At 37.5% G+C, this 19,508-nt stretch overlaps 1 protein-coding gene across 1 annotated transcript in view; it reads right to left on the bottom strand.

Moving 5' to 3' along the window:
* The window catches only part of LOC140147926 (N-acyl-phosphatidylethanolamine-hydrolyzing phospholipase D-like), a 52,262-nt gene extending 41,097 nt beyond the window's left edge, over nucleotides 1–11,165 (bottom strand). Inside the window, 1 exon segment of the mRNA XM_072169721.1 lies at nucleotides 10,941–11,165. The gene's annotated coding sequence lies outside the window, so the exon portion shown is untranslated.
* Between the last annotated feature and the right edge of the window lie 8,343 nt (nucleotides 11,166–19,508).

Genomic DNA, 19,508 nt, shown 5'->3' with positions numbered 1-19,508 from the left:
AATAAACTGGATGAAAGCTCCAGTTAAGCAATCAAATGTTGTGAGAAGAATCGTAAAACAATGGCTCATATTACTGTTTTTCTGAAAAAAGGGCTCTCTTTGCGGTACTTTTTGTTATGATACTTATACACTGCCGGCGAGAGCCATTACGGGCCGGGGGTAAAATGAAAACCAGGGCCCCTTTTTACGGGCCCCTTGGGGTCTCTTTTCTTTGCTTTTATGGGCCCATTAAGGTATGTTTTATTTATTTTTTACGGGCCCGAAGGTAACACACCACCTTAAACCCCCTTGTCGGTGGCACTGTAGTTATAGTTTTAATGAAAACTACTGCTATTGAAGACAAACATTAGGCCCATAAATGATTAATAATGATAAACCTTTAGTAAAAAAAAGTGAAAAAAATCACAGCCACAACAGCGAAGGACTTGTAACTCATCAGTCATTATTTCACACACACTGTTTTGATTTTGATCTTAATGCCACTTAATACCCAATTAAAAGTCAACCCAAAATAAGTCACTGTGAACTCGTAGCTTTCATCGCGTTCCCTCCTCAAGCTGAGTCAAGCTTTAAGTGGTCACCCTTTGCAAGAGGGTATCCACCGCTCCGCTGGGACTCTTGCGCATATTGTGCATAAGACTGATAAATCCTTCCTATTAGACCTGCGATCGGTACTTAACAAGAACTTACTTCCTCTCCAGACCCCCGATACAAGTATCGCGTGCATAGTGCGGCAGATATGGCATCCTTAATCAGACCAAGCAATATTATGGTTACTAAGCCTCCCTTTTGTAAACCAATTTGTTGGTTTTCTGGGTTGGTGAAATGTAAACTTTACCGAGTAGTAATTTCCTTAATTTTTCCCTATGGGTTTGTATAATGCAACTAATTAATGATTAGATTCGGTTAAATCGATGACTCTTCCTATAGCCATGGCTGTCAGATGTACTTGATCATTGTTTATATACATTGACCATATGCAATTTATACCTCACTAAATCTGAAGTTTACTCTAAATGCCTGTGATCAATGGTGAAGGATTGCGATATGAAGGGTGGTCAGGCAGCATACATGTCTGTAACTTTTAAACCCTGCACATCATGACACCTTGCACGATCTCATGATTTGTAGCACTGATAATGTATTTTGGTGACAGTTTCAGCATATACAGGATGGTGACCAGTTCGACAACATCATCCTCTCATTTGTTGAAATTTAGGATAGTATGATAAAGACTTTAAACCAAATTGGTTTATTTCTGAAGAAATCCCGAATAACTGTCGCATGTGAGTAAACCCCCCTTGGGTGGGGATGCGTACCTTAGGCCCTGATATACATCCTTACTCATTTCTAGGGGTAAGGATGTATATAAGGATGTATATATTTCTCTATAAGGCACCCATTTCTGAGGATTTTGCTCCAATTCAAAACATACTTTTCCAAACTTGCATTTTTTGGCCAATATCTTTGAGTTTGTCTTTTTCTCAATATTTTTCAAATACCAAGTCTACAAACTTTTAACACAAATTCAGACCCTTCTGAATTTAGACCCGTCTCTGTAGATTTCTTGTGAACAAACTTTAAACTGTATGAGTGGCGCATCCCTGTATGCCTGATGTATCCAGGAGTGTGGAGGGTGTATTTGAAGAAAAAAAATCGGCTTATTTTGGGCAAATTTCAGCCACTCAGTCCCCCCGCACTCTGAGGGTAGTCAGGTTTTTGAATACACCCTTGCCTATGTATTTCTTGCATACGTAAACACAATTAGAGCAAATATGGAACCTTTCTTGGGCCTTTTGTGTGAAAATAATGATTTTGATACATACTGTATCAGCTCCCCTGTTTCAGCTAGTCCTACCTTAGTCATGTATCATGGGAACTTGCCTGGCCAAAATCCAAGAACACGCCTTCCCCCAGGATTGAGAGGATCAGTTCAATTTCAATATTTTTATTCACAATACATACACAAACACTTTCGTAATGTAAGGAAAACTAAGACAAGCCAGACAGGAATTAGGTTGAGGGGTATATAAATTAGCAGGCTCAAAGAGGCATGTACAGTGGAAACTCATTATAACGAAGTTGTCAGGGACAGAGAAATTAGTTCTTTATATCCAAATTTCATTATATCAGGGTTGTAAAAACAATAAATAACAAAGAATTTTGTATCTTGGTTCTGGAAAAATACTTCTTTATAACAGGGTTTTTCTTGTATCAGATTTCGTTATAATGAGGTTTTACTGTATTTAAGCATTATGTTAGAAGATAAGACCCTGGAGATAGGACTAAAGTTTGTTTGACATATAATTGGTGAAAATGATTTGGTTTTGTGCTTGCGTAAATTCACATAATCGTGTGCCAGTCACAGATAAACAACACACAACTAGCCACCCCACTTACAGCCCTGCAGACCAATTCAGTTGGTCAAAATTGTCCATTTATGCATGGTTTGTTTAAAAAATTTACCTGAATGAAAAAGGAAAGAATTTTGATGGAACTGGGGCAAAAAGGGGTTTTACATTATGTTTGACATAATTTCATGCATCAAAGTTTCATAAATTTGCGTCAGGGCAGCATCATACAGGCTTAGCGGAATCATGAATCTGGGGCAAAAAGGGGGTTTTACATTTTTCTTGACATATTTTCTTGCATCAATGTTTCATAAATTCAGTGCTCAATCCTAATCGTTTTGACATGGTGACAAAAAAAAGCAAAATTTTTGTTAAAAAAGAACGGAAAAGCTAGCAACAACCTTTACAAACTTGCATTTACAGAATATGCATAAATAATGTGATATTTAAAAAAAATAATACTAAACGATCACCATGTAATGTAAAACAATCAAATGACCACTGGCCAAAAATATAGCTGTAGCATATCTGTCATTATACAGACTTTGTCCAGCTGACTTTGTACAGCTCTGCGTACTGGCCATATTGTTGCAACATGAAAAATCCTGAGTTTTGAGATTTTTTCTCAAAATATTAAGAGTGATCTTAAGAACCACTAAACCAATACTAGGCTTGTTTGTACTCATTTTTTAATGCATTTTCCATGCCGATTCCAAATATGGTCATGAAAATGTACAATTCTGAACTTTTTAAATTTTCAAAACAAATTCGGAACTAATGTCGTCTGCAGTCGACACTGGTGTGGAAAGGGTTAACAGTATTTCCTTCCCTTCTTGATTTGATTGCTTTGTATTGTTGAATAATTAGTTGATAACAACTAACTGTTGAATTGGCTACTGCATAGAATCAGAGAAATAACATTACAATTTTACTTAATATTTGAGTCAAAAATGAGGAGGAAACAATTACCCATTCAACATATTGAAACTTCAAATCTTCCATCTCTTTTTCTTTCAGCTTTTTTCCATGGAATGAAATTTGAGATTTTCATTATGCACTCACTATGTGTTCATTACTTTATGCTTATGCGGCATCAAGAACTATACAACAGTTATACAAAAAATGACTCACTTCTGGTGTTTTTTGCTTCAAATAATTAAATGTTTCTTGCACCGTAAGTTATAATTTCTTCTACTGAAGCTTTAGCTTAGTGCAAGACAGATTTGGTTATTCAAAGCAAATGTGTCTTGCACCAAGTTAGAATTTCTTCAAAAGAAACTCACTGCAAGGCATATTATGTGAAGTAAATGCATCTTCCACCAAGATAAAACTTTTTTCTCAACATTTGGTTATGTGAAGCAAATGTGTACTAAGACATGTAAGATGGAATTTCTTGTACAGAAACTCTGTGCAACTTGGTGCAACTTATTTGGTTATGGTTAGCAAATGTGTTGTGTACAAAGTTAGAATTTCTTTGAAAGAAACTGGTGCAAGACACATTTGGTTATCAGAAGCAAATGCATCTTAATTGCACCTATACTCTGATCAGCTCGTAATAAGCGGGACTCATAACATCGTGGATTGATACAGAATGGCGTTCACACAGCTAGGCGCAGCACCTACGCGAACTGCACTTTGCGTTTTGCGTGAATGACGCATGCTTTTGTGAATTTACACATGCGTAAGTTGGAACTTTATTGACTCAGGCAGTAACAAAAACCGAATAATTCCCGCCTATTAAGAGCTGATCATATGCATAGTATATTTAGAATATTTTCTACAGAAAGTCTGACTTGGTGCAAATTAAGCAAACATGGCTTGCACCCAGTTAGAATTTCCCAAAAAGATTTAAATTATGTGTAAGAATGAAACATACTAAGGATGGTTTCTATAGTGGCGAATTATTAAAATGTCAGGGTTGTGGATCTTAATATGTGTATTATAGATGCTCTGTCATTTCTAGGTTTTCAAGTAAGCCAGGGGCGCCCACTTTTCTAATCCTGACTAAATCAAGAACACAGAACACTATGCTTGGAAAATCAAGATAGCTGGTCCAAATATAACTTGGTAATTCCTCAAAGCTTATGCAGCCGTCAAAGGGAGTCTTGAACCTACCCTCCTCAAGCCATTCACCTTGATTCACCCTTCAAAAATTATTTTTAGGCAAAGATTCACCTTCTGTCTAAAAATATTAGTTCAAGATTCACCACAAGAAAAAAATTATTAGGTCAAGATTCACCTGATCTGTGAGTGATGGTTCTATGTAAAAGCATATATAACACTCCACACGAGGGTAAAGATTAGTCAAAGATTCACTTTTGCAATTAGTTGTTTGGTTGAAGATTCACAGCATCTGTAAACTCATTGGGTCAAGATTCACCCTATGGTTTTGTCTTGTAAGTTTAAGATTAGACGATTTTCACCAAACGACTTGGTGAAGTCTTGAGGAGGGTAGGGTCAAGATTCCCTTTGACGGCTGCATTAATATCCCACTTACTTCAAGAACTAGCTACAGGGATGTAAAATGCCTTACACTGTAAGAATACAGAGTATTTTCACTAAATATTTTGCCTGCCATCTATGACCAACCAAAAATTGTGTGAAATCAACATTCTATTTGGTGAAAAACACAAATTTACACAACAGTTGATTGTCTGCCTATAACATTGGACAAAATTATCCTGCATTTAAAATTTCAGGCATTTTCTTCCTTTCATTTCACCTCATTATTTCAGCTTAAAATGAACAGAAAAACTTACTGACAGACAGTCATTTTTGGCTAAGAATAACAACATTCAAATATGACTGAAATCATATAAAGTGGGTAATGGTGAATCCAACGGATGATGTCACAAAACACATCAAGAATCAATAAATGATACAAGAGGATACCTTGAATATGAACAACAGGACCTGCCACACAGACAACCTATGGATACGGCCACTAAGCAAAACAAAGGTTCGTTGTCTGTGTGGCAGGTCACATGGGAACAAGTGAACACAGAACAAGGGCACACGCCACAAGGGAACAGCCTATGGATACAGGGCCTAATACACCAACTTGATGTGGGGAACAAGTAAAATACAGACTGGACGGTATGCAGGGGGGACAAGAACAGCAAATGTAGGCATTAGAAGTATGCAAAGTTTGATAGCCAAAAATTACCAGTTTCAAGGCCCACTGAAGTGTTTTAAAAACCTGCAAAAACAGCAAGAATCAATTGGAATACAAAAGTGCACTAGAACAAATGATGAAAATCACTGTGCACATAAACAGATGTTTTTATGCCATTGAGGGGTATCAAATTAATTGTGCGCAGTACGCCATTTAGGGTGCATTTCAGATATTGTTGTATGCGGGTGGGGAGCAAAACAGGTCTGTGCTGGCTGTTTAGCAAGCCAGGTATTATAGCGCCATCATGATTTTTCAAAGCAAAACCTCAGTCATTGATTGATAATTTGCCCCAGTTGAAGAGAGAACCACTCATTTTCATTCTTTCCGCTCTAAACATGTTACATTACATTTAAATTTATTAGAACAAAAGTGCCGCAATCGGCTTTCATTTCAATAGCATGCCTCATTATGTCCTGTTGAAACCCCAAAGTGGAAATTGCACCGAGATCTGAGGTTCAGATGTGGGACGAGCCGACTATTGATAAGATCTAGTTAAATGACAGAATTATGCCGTGGCATATTCCAGATCCATACACCCATGAAACACCTGTAAAAATATATGCCCTTCCACACCAAAAAGCTGTATCTACATGAAAATAGCAAAGCACATACTGTCTTTTGAATTGGGGAATACATTTTTTGACACCGCTCAGTCTGCCCCAAAAAGGTACTTTGAATCCATCTACTCTCCTAAAGTAAAAAGAAGTATCTACTGCTTATGTGCAAACCAGATACTGCCCTAGTACTCGTGATGGCATGTATCACCGAATACATCTAGAGTTTGTCATCAAGTTTGTCACCGTTGTACAGGTTATGTAAACTAGATGTGCCAAGGTGAAGTTATGATGGCACTCAAGAACAGGACGTGACCAGACCTCTAGTTACATGACAAAGCTATTACTATTAAACCTTGCTAACATATAATTCAATAGGATAATTTTGCTATTTATGAACTATAGGCCTATTTCTTATGACAAAGCAATTATAACAACGGATTGCTATATGTACAAATTACATTTCATGATTGTGTTAATATTTATAGTATGAGTAAGCATGTTGAATGTTTGATGAAATATTATGTTTTATTTGCAAGCAATGGAGAGAATTTAACTTTTCAAATCAACATCGGAAATGTTCGGAACATTTGCAGGTCACATGCACCAGGTGTGTATGCGTCATAATACGCTTGCGTAAATTCAGATAACGCTCACCTGTGACATGTATCAAGTAAGTGATTGGCCTAACATCATCCAGAATTACCAGGTCATCATAAAATAAAACAAACAGCTCTCTTCTGAAAACTTTGATTTGAAAAGGTAAATAAAAGAGAAAGGCAAATGAATAGAAAGAAATAACTGAAAGAGATGCTGTACAGAAACTACAAGAGAAATAATGGAAAGAAAGAAAGAAAGAAAGAAAGAAAGAAAGAAAGAAAGAAAGAAAGAAAGAAAGAAAGAAAGAAAGAAAGAAAGAAAGAAAGAAAGAAAGAAAAAAAAGAAAGAAGGAAGGAAGGAAGGAAGAAAGAAAGAAAGAAAGAAAGAAAGAAAGAAAGAAAGAAAGAAAGAAAGAAAGAAAGAAAAGAAAGAAAGAAAGAAAGAAAGAAAGAAAAAGAAGGAAGGAAGGAAGGAAGAAAAAAAGAAAGAAAGAAAGAAAGAAAGAAAGAAAGAAAGAAAGAAAGAAAGAAAGAAAGAAAGAAAGAACAAAAGAGTGAGAGAGAGGGAGAGAAATAGAGAGGGGAGAGTAAGAGAGTAAGAGAAGATATAGAAAGAAAGAATGAATCAACAAAAGAATGAAAGAAAAAGAAAGAAAGAAAATGTGAGAAATTAAAGAGAAAAAAGGGACACACAAATAGACACACAAATAATAGGATAACAGGAAAGACATTTACAAAACGGACAGACAGACAAGGAAACGAAAGAAGACAGACAAACAAGGAAATAAAAATAAAAGCCAAAACAAAGATTACAGAACCAAAAAAATAAAGAGTAAATAAAGTTTACTACCGGATTCCCAAGATGATCTTTACATGTACCACCTGATGTTGCAGGGGGTTGTGGGATCTAGAATATCTCAAATAAGGAAGTCTCCCCTAAGTATTTCCTTCCATGTCATTTACCTCATATAGGTCTAGTCTTACTTCATTAATACTGTGCTTATTGATGGGGGTATACATGTCAACTTTAATCCTCATTACAGGTGTTTAAGGGGGCGTCTTTAGCGGTGTTGATTTGCTGCTATGTTTTCGACAAGCTTTGTGAGGAGGATGTCTATCTCAGACTCTATCTTAGATGGCATATGGTTAACATTATCTCCTATTTAAGGGGGTACTACACCCCTGCCCAAATTTGTGCCTATTTTTGCATTTTTCTTAAAACTTATAGCACAAGTAAGATATGTATATTATAGGAGCAAGGACTACAACTACTGCACAGTAAATTTTATTTCAGCACAGACAACAGTTGTGGGGTTACAGTCAAAAATGAGGGAAAACTAATATTTGATAAATAAATCAATAACTACTTGCTTTGAGTTGCTGAATTTTCAGTACAGTAGTTGTAGTCATTGCCCCTATAATATACATATCTTACTTGTCACCAATGTGCTATAATTTTTGAGAAAAATGCAAAAATAGGCATAAATTGGCCAGGGGTGTAGTACCCCTTAAATCAGTTCATTCTTAATAGCACACATCAAAAATCAGACAAATCATGAGATCCAGTCAAATTTCTATATACTTCCTCTTGCACTAAAAATGATGAGCATTAACCTACACATTTTAATGTAAACTTTGTGTTAATATTTCATCCTATTATTAAAGCCGATATTGATATCTTATGAGACACACACACATAATGTCCAATCAGGCTAAATGCAGCAATAATGAAACTAAGATATAGGCAAAAAGTGAGGAGAAAAAAACAACAATAAAAAACATAAGAAAATGGACATATAAAAGGTTCATAACTTTTCCACCAAGTATTCAAGAGACCTGGTGATTTAACATCAGTAATAATTAGTCATGGTAAGCAACCCAATTTTACAAATTTCCGACTTTGGCCTGGGTGGATCAGATTGGGTCACATTATAGGAGAGTACCTTTAAATCTGAATTTACCGAGTTATGAGTGATTGGTTTTTAGCCAATGGCGTAGAGCGCTTTTTGATATGCTAGGAAAAGCACGCTACTGCATTGGTCAAGTCAAATACAGCAAATATAGCCAATATACACATTTTCTTAAATTACATTATGACTAGTGTCCATCATCTTCTTTTGGATGGCCTAAGAAGAAAAAAAAAGTTTGTCCAAATAAATTTGTTAAATGGCTTAAAATTTGAAAAGAGTATTGGATTATAAAGCATGTATTCACTGACCATTGCAGTTTAATGTTGGAAATCTTATGTATTGAAATGAAATAAGCTGACCAGTATTTGCTAAATGCTGGCCTCAATAGCCTGAGAAATCTGAGCACAGGAAGTTAAGTAGTTCCGAAATTTCTACCACAATGCAGTGGGCGTCAATATACCCCTAAAACCATATATCCGTAACCAATACACCACTCTGATGTCTGCATGATATCTTAATTTCCTGGTATTCTGGTTTTGAATCAAGTTCAAATTGCAGTAAAATGGATTTAAATACAATTTATTTTAATAGCAAAAATAAATGTAAGTATTTTTTGTAGCCCTACTATAGGGCTTTTAGACCGTGACAATCCATGCTATATCATAAACCCTGGCTATATCCAGAGAACTGCTAAACCCAGTACAGCCAGAAATATCTGTGGTTTTAGCGGTTCTCGGTATAGTGTGTTTAAAAGGCCCTATAGCACGGCTGTTTGATGTACATATAATTGGCTTCATTATTAACTAAATGCAAACTATAGGTGGCGCTATTTATCCTAAATTATACTTTCTACTTCGCAGGCGAAGTGGTTACGTAACTCCCTGGTAACTGGATCATGCACCTTTTGGAATTGGTAGTACATGCCATATACTTTGTGTTGCGATCATTTCGATCGTGGTGTAGAACTCAAAAGCGTGATCCAGTTGACATGGTGATAATCGGATTACACGTAACACTTCGCTGGCAAATTTGCAAAGGGTAGGTAATCAATACTGCCATTAAACCAGATGGAATAGGTAAAACAAGCAACAACAAAATTTTATAAACATTGAATCAAAAAAATAAAAGGAATTATTTGTTTTAAAAGCGGGAAAGAGTAATTTCAACTAAATAGCGCCACCATTATCTTGTCATAAATAGAAAAATTTTATATCCAAAAAAAAGCTTTAAAAATGCTGTGAAAGTGAATAATTTTGTAAATAAGGGGAAATTAAAGTTAAAACTGACTCAAAAGCATCTGTATACGTTAGCATGATACCGCTTTTAGCTGTTTAAGCCTAATTTGGGTTGTACCTCATGTTTTGTTTGAAAAATTAATAAATGATCACATCAAACAACCGTGATAGTAGGGCTAATTGTTTTTATTCATAAAAGAAGGCATAACTGGGAAATTAGTAGTGTTGCCAATTTAATACAGGCCTGTCATAGAGATCTTTTTCTGATGCCAAAATGACATTAATGTGAGGTCTACATTGTTCAAATTACCATTGAGGCTCATCAGCATACAAATTAAGCTATATACGTTGTAAATCTTGGTAAGCCAAAAGCTAAAAGTGAATGGACAATGGAAACTACATGTAGCCTCTGAAAAGTTGCCAACTCAATATGTGTTGAACTACACAAATGCCTAATGTGGCAGCCACTAAAGGAAACTCTTAGCATGTTAGCTCAGTCGTTGGAACTTCAAAGTTCAGTTTTAGTTGATAATGCCATAGAACATTTCAACATGAGTTGAAATCGGCCCACTGTCAACATAAATAAATGATAAATCCAACTTGCAACAGCACCCATATCCATGACAGTACTAGAAATGACTAGCAAATCAGTACATATACAATAAGAACTAATATGTGTATCTTTATATGTGACACAATCTGCTCCATTTATGGGGGCCAAAGGAGGCATTTTTGAAAATTGAGTTACTATTATTATTACCTGATACAAACACCAGGCTATCATATACTGAAAACTCCAACGGTCTAGTATTTTTGGTTCTAAAGTTATGAAGTTTTGCAATATCTATTTTCTTATGTATTTTATTGTTTTTTACTCCATATTTTTGCCTTTAGTTCAATTTCAATTTTGCCGCCTTTGGCCCCCATGGACCAGATGGTGTCACATATTGATAAATATTGAAAGACAAAACCATAGACAGTCACCTTATCTCATTTAGCAAATATGATATTTACAATACAAACAATAAATTGATATTTGAGAAATATGGCATACTCATGAAATAAGCATACATAATACATATCCATCAAAGCTACTGAAATATAGCATATACTTACCACTGCTCAATCAAATAATAAAACTGCTAATAATTCCACAAAAGTTCAGATGATTTTATAAATCCACAGTTATCTTTACCAGGCAATATTGGTATTTTAGAAAATATATCCTTTCTAGTGTTGGTGTGACTGTACTTGAGCTGTGTATATTAGATCCAGTGAGGCAGCAGTTCTGGCTTACTATACTAGCTTGTACGGAATGCACACAGCACAGAATGCATATCCTACCACAGCCAGGCACAGCTCAAACACTGTGACTGGGTGAACTTGTTCAAGCAAGCGCACAGTGGATCGGTGGGACAGCCAGAGATAGGCTATCAGCAAAATGACTCATTGATCACGGCCTATAAGCTACCCCTGATAAATATTCAAGTTTAATGGAGCTGCTGTTAATTGATTAAATGCTTTGATTATGTATTGGTTGTTACGTCAAAGGAATATCCCTGCCTCATCAGAAATCATGGACAAATGCTAAAATGTAATGTATGCAATGTTGCCAAGTTCCTTGACACAGTGTCACAATTCGGACTAACAAATTGCATAATAAACTAGAGGCAAATGGTGGTCATAGACCACAAACCTAGCTGGGGCATGTTGGTGTTGTGGAGGTATCTGACCCCTGCAAAATGTTCCAAAAATGTTCCCCTGTGATGAGGTTTGTTGTCACCGAGTTTTGAGTCCTGTACTCCTCACAGATGTCCAGAAAATGCAATTCTAAGATTTGACCCAGATGACCTTTGACCAGACACCTGCAAGATGTTCCATAATTCACCCCTGGTCATGAGTTGTCACCGAGTTTGAGCCCTGTACCTCTTACAGATGTCCAGATAACGCAATTCTAAGATTTGGCCCCAGAATGATGTCTTTTGAGCTGACTCGTGCAAAATGTTCCAATATGTTCCCCAGGTCATGAGGTTGTCACCGAGATTGAGCCCAGTACCCTCACAGATGTCCAGATATTGAAATTCGAAGATTTGACCCCAGCTGACCTTTGACCTGATCCATGCAAAATATTCCAAAATGTTACTCTTCTCATCAAGTTTATTGTCACTGAGTTTGAGCTCCGTACCCCCTACATATTGCCAGAAAATGCAGCAATTCTAAGATTTGACATGACCCCTGCAAAATGTCCCCCTGGTTGTGAGGTTTGTTGTCACTGAGTTTGAGCCCCATAAATACCCCTTAGGGGGCTATTATTTTCTTTGGAAGGAGGATCCCAAATATACAGGGGTCATAAATTTTAGGAAAGAAAAATACGGGGGGGGCATAATACTTTTGATGACCAAAATGTAGGAGTCACAAGATGACCACAGATAGTGTGTTTATTTTATTCAAAACTAGCGGGAGCTATCTATCTATACTACTAAAATAATAGCCGTTGTCTGTCTGTGTGTGTGTGTGTGTGTCTGTCCGGCTATGCGTTCCGGGCAGCTTCGACGCATCGTTCGATATTTCACACATAGATGGGTATCGGGCGTGCGCTGTTTACCGGGTGGTTTTGAAGGTCATCGGAGGTCAAGGTCAAAGGTCATAGGGGAAAAATGCCCCGCATGGATCAAAGGTCAAAATTTCAAACTTTGTCCGATCGGGCCCAAACTTGGCAGGTGGGGTCCTTGATACGAGGGGAATATATGCCCAAAATAAAATCGAGGTCAACCGAGGTCAAAGGTCATTACGGAGGGGTCAAATTTCAAACTTTGTCCGATCAGGCTCAAATTTGGTGGGTGGGATCCTTGATACGAGGGGAATATATGCCCAAAATAAAATCGAGGTCAACCGAGGTCAAAGGTCATTACGGAGGGGTCAAATTGCAAACTTTGTCCGATCTGGCTCAAACTTGGTGGATGGAATCCTTCGTATGAGAGAAGCATGAAAAACATTATATGGAGGTCATCCGAGGTCAAAGGTCATGGATTTCAAACTTTGTCCTATCGGGCTCAAACTTGGTGGGTGGAATCCTTGATATAAGGGGAATATATGTGCGAAACAAAATTGAGGTCAGCCGAGGTCAAAGGTCATCTAGGGGCTAAATTTAAATTTTGCCCTATTGTGCTTAGACTTGATATGATCGAGCATGAAAAATTACATCGAGGTCATCCCAGTTCAAAGGTCAGCTGGGGTCAAAAAGTGTGTCTCTCATGCAGATGGTGCCCTAATAGCTACATGGCCATTACAGCTGCAGGTGCACTAATAGCCGTTGTCTGTCTGTGTGTGTGTCTGTCTGTGTGTGTGTCTGTCCAGCTATGCGTTCCGCCGACTTCGACGCATCGTCGTCCGATATTGCACACATAGATGGGTACCGGGCGGGCGCTGTTTACCAGGTAGTTTCAAGGTCATCGGAGGTCAAGGTCAAAGGTCAAAATTTCAAACTTTGTCCAATCGGGCCCAAACTTGGTGGGTGGGATCCTTGATATGAGGGAATATATGCCCAAAATAAAATCGAGGTCGACTGAGGTCAAAGGTCATTACGGAGGGTCAAATTTCAAACTTGGTCAGATCGGGCTCAAACTTGGTGGGTCGAAACCTTCGTATGAGGGGAGCATGAAAAACATTATATGGAGGTCATCCGAGGTCAAAGGTCAAAGGTCATGGATTTCAAACTTTGTCCTATCGGCCTCAAACTTGGTGGGTGGAATCCTTGATACGAGGGGAATATATGCATAAAACAAAATTGAGGTCAAAGGTCATGTAGGGGCTAAATTTAAACTTTGCCCTATTGGGCTTAAACTTGATAGGTGGAAACCTTCGTATGAGGGGAGCATGAAAAAAATTACACCGAGGTCTTATGTCATCAAACAGTATCGCTATCATGCCAGTGCTCTCACAGCATCAGGGCTCTCACAGCTGCAGGTGCACTAGTAGAGTAAACAGGAGCAGTTAGTAAACGGGAGTGGTTAATAAAGATGTTGAACGGTGCTGATAAACATATTGTGTCTTGGACTAAAACATGAATAGAAATTATTATTATTACCCAGGTATAATTCTGGTTTACCCTGTGCACCCTGTGTTTTAGGGTTTGGTTAGGGGATGTCATTTTCTTCGTCGGGGTCGGTGACCGGAGTAAAAATTTTATGACCCTCCTATTGCGGGCACAATTTTTTAGACCCCCCTATGTTGGGTCGAAATTTTTTATGACCCCCCCCCCCCCACCCACTTCCACCTACACAGACTCAAGACAAATTATTCATTGCCGGAACAAAGGCGAGGAGCGCATCAAAACTTTTAGAGCAAAGAAAGTGTGTGGAGTGCGTTAAAATTTAATTGTGTGTGTAAAGAAGGCGCGCTATAGACGAATCCAAGTAGCCAAGTCATGGTCAGGATTTGGTCGGACATCTTTGGGTAGCCGCTAGCACCAACCTGGTGCTTTGAGCGTCAATTGTGCAAATAAAAGCCGCCTAACACCTATAGAAGATGCAAGGACGAGGAGGGTTAATAGAATAATAGCTAATAATATATATAATGGAGATAATTCCAGAGTAATCCCGTCGCATCTATTCATACATATAGCCCTTTTGTTCGCAAGTACATCAATGCATAGATACCGCGTGTATTAATCCGATTATTATGTCACTTCAACAGCGAATCGACCATGCTGTGTGTTTTGTCGAAGGGCACTCTATTGTGTTATTCTTTTGTCTGCCTGTGTTTTCGCGGAAGGTGTAAAACGGGTGATGGAATGCAGTTTAAAATTTCCGCCAAGGCGAATCATTTCACATTTTGAGTGCATTGTAGCCGACGGCTACCCAACTAAAGGCTGCTAGTCAGGTGTAGGAATGCGTGTATTTGGATTCGTCTGTATGCGCAAAATCTCTGCATTATATAATGAAAGATTGTGTGCAAGAATACATGCACAGCGCGCGAAAAGTTTGAGTCACCAGCCCTTAATAATTCTATACCCCCTATTTTGGGTGTTGAACAATTATAACCCCCTATAATTGGTCTAAAAATTCTATGACCCCCACTCCCCAGTATATTCATGACCCCCCTTCCAAAGAAAATGACAGCCCCTTATAATTTAAATTTAAATTAGGGTTAGGATTAGGGTTAGGTTTATAAACGGTGAGGATTAGGGTTAGGGTTATAATTGGGGTTGCTTAGGGTTAGGGTTATACTTGTGCTTGGGGTCTACCAGAATTATTCCAATACCCATGAATAGTCCTGTAACTATCACTAAATAGAATTAAATTAATTAAACTATGATCAGTCTTACCTTGTTAGTACTAGCTAGTATTTCTCATTCAAGATCACCATGATTACAGAAAACAGCAAATGGGTGATAACCATGATAACAATAAAATGTACTGGTACCATTAACTCACAGATTATAAACATTTATCCACAGATTATAGAAGGAATTTTATCATACCACGATGCACTGACCAATTTTCATCTAACACTGAAACCTTTTAGAAATGCAGTTTTAACTTGTTGTAGGGCATAAGGTTGTGCAATAAAAATTATTTACAATATTACTTGTATACCCTGACCTATTGACCCCTTAAACAGCTCAAATGTTACAGTCCATGACATATATACTACATCAAATGTAATGTGGTACCACAATAGTGCTGCCGCGCACGCACAGTATAATACCCAGTGGACTCGGGAGGTATCATGAAGGGTTCCTGCCCTTCTTTTACAGTTACCAATTACTAGACTTTTAAAGGCTTTTATACTATTTTCCCCAACTTCATAAACAAACAAAAAAAGGTAGGGAAAACAAATGAATTCATGTCCCGCATTCATGTAGGTCTATTCCATTTGCAAGCTATTTTTTGTGTTAAGCATAATCTTAAACCATGTTTAATTTCCCTGTAAAATACAAGAACACCAATTGTTAATGTTTTAAACCACACAAATTAGGAACTGGAATTCAAATATATATTAATGCAAGATGTTTTTAATCAAACAAAATAAGATACATACTCTAAGATATAAGTATAAAAAAAAAACCCTAACATCAGAAGACAAGAAAATCCCCAACAATCATTTACTTAAGCAAAACATAGAGCCTGTAAACAAATGCTAGCTAGAGTTTGATATTAACTGCCATGATAATGGCACTGAAAGAATTAAAGTTCCTACTGCAAAGGAAACACATCTGATAGTTTCATATACCGGTACTAACATTGGAATTACTAATCAAGCCAAAAACACATTCATTACAAAGAAAGAGGCCAGAGAACACTTTCATTAATACAAAGAAAGAGGTCGGACATAACCATACAGAAATAAATGCTAAACATTTTAAAGCCTGGCTCATTAATCCCCTGTTTCCAAACATACCACCAAAGTCTGTAAAATACGGGTGCAAAATCAAAATCAAAAGATAAGCCAGAGCCTAATACTAGTACTTTTAATAGTAAACATAATATTAAACCTATAAATTTATACTACAATTACTGTTAAGGAGTGCCTTTAACACACCTGCATGGTTCATATCAAAAATCACATTTCTATTTAAAAAACCTATATAAATATGCCATTACTGCTTATTTCCACTGCATTGACATTCAACCTTAAAGAAAACCTTTGGCTTTGCAATCACCTAAAGTTATTCACTTTGTTCATGTGCCCATATGCCATTATTTCAACTATTGCTTCCTACACAAACTACTGTCACTATTATCCAAGTTTTCTGCAACAACCTTTCAATTCCAACTAACTGCATCCAAAATCATATTAGCCATCAATCCTCCCACACATACATTCCCTGGGCTTGCAGAAACAACAGGTCATTAATTACCTTTTCAACTAATTAAGTGCCTTAGGTTAAATAACAAATTACAGTAACAAACTAACAAACACATTCATTCCTTTAGAAAAACAATGATTCAAAAAGACCAAACCATATCTTCACTAGTCAAATAATTCTTACATAGCATCAAGTCAGGGTTTCATACTCAAAGGGTAACAAAAAAAAACATGTGCATTTTCACTTTGTTGCCAGCGGAAGAAAACGGGAAGATTACAGTGGTTTGTTGCCAGCGGAAGAACCCGAACGATTACAATACCTAGCTGGGGGGTGTAAACCCCCCAGCTAGGTAATCAGAACTTTTTCAGAAAAGTTTTTAAAAAAAACTTGACCCATTCTGCATTATTTTCGCTTCTAATAGCATCAGCTAGGAGCTTTGCTAAGATATATCGAGGCTCAGAGCCAAAAGGCCCCAAGTGCATTTTTGGCCAAAATGAGATTTAGCTTGGTACCAAAATAATCCTTAGAACACTGGGTACCTTATGATTGAATAGCCATAATCAAGCTATAGCCACAGAAACTGTTATTAGCAAAAATGTAAATCTGAGAGCCAGAAGGCCGTAAGTACAAAACGCCTGTATCATTACATGTCATTTTTGTACTTAGGGCCTTTTGGCTCTGACCCCTCGATAACAATACTGCTACCTTCTGAAGTAGACAGCTTCCTAGAACTGCATGGCAGACTAACTCTGCTGAAACTTTCAAAGTTTGTGTATGTCAAATAAGATACTCTTTTGCAGGACATCATCAGTAAAACTTCCACACCTTGAAAGTAAAAGTTAGAATTATTTCCTGCAAAAATATCACCATCTGTGTTTCTTATTTGATACCAACAAATTTAAAAGTACAGAATCAACTTTCAAAGTTTATTTTCATCATAAAAGGATTTTATTACATATCACTATTAGGGTCTAGAATATGCTCATTTGACGTCAGTGCACAGTTCATATAACCCTTTGTACATTGATTGACTGACTTTTGAATGCCTTGGGTACAAAAACTCATACTCTACAACTTGGGGTTAAGTTGTAAGCTTTGTATAATTGTTGAATACATGTTAATGAAATGTGTCACATGAAACAAGACCATTTTGACTAATTGCCATACATGTTCTAACAGAGCAAATTTTTTAACATATAATGTCTGGATAATAATGTACAGAATGAACTATTACCAACTGGCCAAAATATTAGCAAAATTATTAACTAAACAGTATTTTGTGCCTTCATATCAACACCTGCACAAATGTTTAACCATTCTGCTATTGCAATGTTTCCTGCCTACGTGTATGTCACTTGCTAAGGATACTGCATGGAGATTGCTGTTAAAGAACAATCACTGATTTGTTGAAGAACACAGGCTTTAGCACTGGTCCAGTGACAGATCCTTTCTGACACCACCACAGAATTAGAGAAGGAGAAACAGGCCTCCCTATACTGCATGCCACATACAATTTAGCATCTTATCTGAAGCGTCTTGGTATCGCAGGCAGGTAGCATCAAGTGCGTCTCTCATGCGCATATCATCCATGTTGCGCTTGCATCACAATGATTTCCTCAAGCGCATTCCGAGGGAAACCGAATACCACCAATTTTTGCTCCATGCCCGTTTCAAAATGGCGGTCAATTCCTGGTTCTCCTTCTTTGAAATTCCAGGATCTCCAGGAATTCTGGGATCTGCTGGAATTCCAGGATCTGTGCTGACACTAAAGAAATACACACAATGCACCATTCACCATCGAGTGGTTGCCTTCACAGCCACTTTTCAAGAGTTTCAAAGGCATCACGATCCAACCAACTGAGCACAGTCTTAGAATGCCCTATTAAATTCAGCAAAGTTCAAATTTGTATTTCTTGGAAAAAAGTATTAATGTACTGATGTGAAAGACATATGTGAAAGCAACTTACCAAAGACTTAGCCTAATTCTGTCAAATTGAGGTGCAAAGTCCTATATCCTATTAATACTAATGAGTGACTCCTCCCTTCCCCTTTGAATATTGAGTACAACCCAATGATTGTGAGCCTATGTGTAATTCACAAAATGTTTTTTCCTTTCATTTTGAGCTGTTAAGTTCACTCAATTGATACGGCATTTGATTTTGGTGCGAGAGGATGCGGGTTCGAACCCTGGTGGTGGTTTAGTATGCTCTCATGGACAAATTGAGTTAGCTTGGAATTCTCCTGAACAAAGAACACGCTTCTAAGCAGCAAAGTCCTTGAGTTGTTGGTAAATGGCTTGTGGAATGCTATGGGCTGTTAGTGGTAAGCGACAACCTGTAAAGTGTGCCGAGGCTTGTTGATCAACGTATAGGCTTTGTGATGCCTGTGCATTATAGATCACTGCGCTTTTTTAGTAATCTACACCATAGCCATGGGGGGACTTCATTGCAGCTATAATTGTTGTATGGAAGTTATTGGAACCAGGGATGTGGAACAACAGAAATGAGGCCATTTTCGTGCAGACTTAATATGCAGTGAACTTTCTCTATATCATGAGACTTGTCTATGGGACTTTGACATGTAATGGCATTGCTACATCTGATGTGTACAGAAGCAAGAGCTGCCATTTGCATTACTACAATAGTGATTTATAGTGTGCAACACACTTACATAAACACACATGGCCTCAGCACACTTTACAGGAATTCACTGAGTGTTGTCCAACCCAAAACACACCATTTTAGGAACAACCAACAGGGACTTGCAGCTATAAGTGCAAACCTTATACAAACCACAATAAACCATCACAGCCAGGATCAATTGCCCTGAGTTCTTGTGTGTGTAACCACAACAATAAGCATGACTTCTCTATA

The sequence above is a fragment of the Amphiura filiformis genome, chromosome 3, assembly GCF_039555335.1.
Source record: "Amphiura filiformis chromosome 3, Afil_fr2py, whole genome shotgun sequence".
NCBI lineage: Eukaryota > Metazoa > Echinodermata > Ophiuroidea > Amphilepidida > Amphiuridae > Amphiura > Amphiura filiformis.
This window is presented reverse-complemented; position numbering and strand designations above follow the sequence as displayed.